Raw genomic sequence first — 3,443 nt, forward strand, 5'->3', positions numbered from 1 at the left:
CCTGCTCCGAGCTCCGCCGCGAGCCGCCCGCTCCGGCCGCCTCCAGCCCGGCGCCGTCCGTGCCTCCCCGCGCCGCCGCGCGTCTCTGCCTCTCCGGCACCGTCCCCCTCCTCTCTGGCATCTACTCCGGCAAGGATCCGGTGAACCTCAGGAACCGCACCCCGATCTGGATCTGAGATCCGACAAGGTTGACTTTCCCCTCCCCGCCTAAGTCCCAGTTCTATGTAATTATCATGCCATGTTCATCATGTCGTATCTCTACATCCGTAGCTCTGTTTTGTGCGTGTAATATGTCAAATTGTTTGTCTCAAAGAGTACTTCATTTCATTCCATTGCATCATGTTCATTTGAGGTCATCTTGATGCCTGAATCATCGTTGCAAGAGTGCTTCATAATATTTTCTGCTGTCCGTTATCAGAACGAGCTCATTTGTCATTTTTGCCATGATTAATGTGTGCATCCTATGAGGTTGATGTCTTCATGTGTTTTGATCTATGCTATGTCTTCTTTACCGTGGTGCCATCCATGTATTTTTGTAATCAATGTGGTGACTAGCACAAGCATATAAACTAGGCTTTGTGATGTTGCTAATTTTAGTCCCTGTTCTGCTGTTATTTTGATGCCATGTAAACTTGATGCTACAGAGAGATCTATGCATATTTTGAGATACTTCAGTAAGGGTGTTTTGAACATATGGTTATTGTCTATCCATTCATGCCCTTGTTTGCAATTATGGAGTAGTCTAGCATGTCATTTGAGTGCTCTACTTTTGCTTCAACATGTTTCCTATTAGATTGTTTACATGTTATTCAATTTTGCCAAGGTTGTTGCAGTTGATCCTTGCATTCTATGAACTTGTTCTTGCCTTGGTTTGTTTCATAAACATGTCTTCTTGCTGATGCTATGCTTATCTTGTCATGCAATGACTTGTGGTGAGTGAATCGAGCTTGTTAAGTAGTGTACTCGATGTTGCTGTTTTGCTAGGCTGAATCTGTTATTTCGTGATGCTATGTAAATCTGCTGCTACTAATCATTCTATGCATAATCTGGAGATGTTTACTAAATATATTTTGGTCTACATATCATGCTCTATCCAGCCATGCCCCTGGTAGCGTTTATAGCTCGATGTAACTTGTTGCAAACTTGCTCCAAAGTTGCTTGATAATGTTGCTGTCAGCCTGTTAACATTAAGTTCGGTTGTTACCATGATTGTTGCTAGTGTTCCATGCACCTTTTCGACTTGGTATTGCCATGCTTAGCTTCACAAACATGTCTTCTTACTGTTGGTTGCCTTTCCAAGCTATATATTGCTCTGTGGTGAGTGGTACAAGCTCACCAACATGCCTTCATAATTCTGTTTCTCCCATGTTTGAATCTGTAATATAACTTGCCATGTTTACATGGGTGCCATCATATTTTCTGATCCTTTTTGACTTATGGTCAGTAAGGGACTTTTGATCTATGATATTAGTAGATTCATGCCATGCCTTTGTTTGCCATGATAAGTTCCTGTAACATGTTGTTTGATAGCTCTAAACATTGCAACCTAATGTTATTTTCTGCAAAGTCTGAACTGTTATTATTTGCAATCTTGCCATGTGTGTTTGAGCATGTTCTAGTGATTTCTGGAGATAGCTCAGTGTTCATGTTTTGTTATGCTTTACCTGTACATCATGCCCATGTCTTTTGTTTTCATGTTGAGATGCTGTAGCTTATTATTTTGATGCTTGCAATATGCCTAGTTGCTGTTTTGAACAGCTTGTCCTTTAAACTTGTAGTGTGTGAGTGCTGAACCGTTGCTCCGTTTTGAGTGTGCTCTATATGTAACTTGCTTGATTTTGCATGTAGTTTCATATTATCATGTTGCATCCATGTTTTCAGGTGTTTGCTTGATGTTTGTGTGCATTTTGCATCAATGCCAGGTTTAATTTGATTTGCTCATGTCTTGTAGGCCGTAGCTCCAAATTAAATGAACTTTATATGTAACTTGACTAGAATCTTGTGTAGATCATCTTGGTGCATCTTAGATTGCTGTTTAACAACTTGAACATAAGGTTTATTCATATCTGGACCAATTTCGAAATTTGCATATGGGGACTTACCGGAATTGTTATATGTTGTTCCCGGCCTCATTTAAACTTGCCTTGATGTGTTGCTCTTGTTTGCATCATCTCTTGCCATGAGTAGCCTCATCTAGATTGGTCATGCATCATGCTTGTTATGCATCATGTCATGTTCATGTGTGGTGTGTTTACCATGTTGTGTGCTTCTTCTTGTTAGTTCCTGTTTCGTTGCGATCGTGAGGATTCGTTCGTCTACGCTTGGTTCGGCTTCATCCGTTCGTCTTCTTCATGGACTCGTTCTTCTTCCTTGCGGGATTTCAGGCAAGATGACCGCTACCCTGGATCTCACTACTATCATTGCTATGCTAGTTGCTTCGTTCTATCGCTTTGCTGCGCTACCTATCACCTGTTTATCAAGCCTCACATTTTGCCATGAACCTCTAACCTTTGACACATTTCCTATGCAAACCGTTGCTTGGCTATGTTACCGCTTTTGCTCAGCCCCTCTTATAGCGTTGCTAGTTGCAGGTGAAGTTGAAGATTACTCCATGGTGGACAGGATTTTTGTTGGGATATCACAATATCTCTTATATTATTAATGCATCTATATACTTGGTAAAGGGTGGAAGACTTGGCCTTTTACCTGGTGTTTTGTTCCACTCTTGCCGCCCTAGTTTCCGTCATACCGGTGTTATGTTCCCGGATTTTGCGTTCCTTACGCGGTCCGGTGATTTATGGGACCCCCTAGACAGTTCGCTTTGAATAAAACTCCTCCAGCAAGGCCCAACCTTGGTTTTACCATTTGCCTCACCACCACCTATACCCTTCCCTTGGGTCGGCCAACCCGAGGGTCATATTTATTTTAGCCCCCCCGGGCCAGTGCTTGTCTAAGTGTTGGTCCGAACCAGAGCCACTTGCAGCGCCACCTTGGGGAAACTCGAGGTCTGGTTTTAGTTGTACGTAGTGTTCATCCGGTGTTGCCCTGAGAACGAGATATGTGCAGCTCCTATCGGGATTGTCGGCGCATCGGGCGGTCTTGCTGGACTTGTTTTACCATTGTCGAAATGTCTTGTAAACCAGGATTCCGAGTCTGATCGGGTCTTCCTGGGAGAAGGTATATCCTTCGTTGATCGTGAGAGCTTATCATGGGCTAAGTTGGGACACCCCTGCAGGGTATAATCTTTCGAAAGCCGTGCCTGCGGTTATAGGCATATGGGAATTTGTTAATGTCCGGTTGTAGATAACTTGACACCAGATCCGAATTAAAACGCATCAACCGTGTGTGTAGCCGTGATGGTCTCTTTTCGGCGGAGTCCGGAAAGTGAACACGGTTTCTGGGTTATGTTTGACGTAAGTAGGAGTTCAGGATCACTTCTTGAT

Source organism: Triticum dicoccoides, chromosome 5B (genome assembly GCF_002162155.2).
Source record: "Triticum dicoccoides isolate Atlit2015 ecotype Zavitan chromosome 5B, WEW_v2.0, whole genome shotgun sequence".
NCBI classification, from domain to species: Eukaryota; Viridiplantae; Streptophyta; class Magnoliopsida; order Poales; family Poaceae; genus Triticum; species Triticum dicoccoides.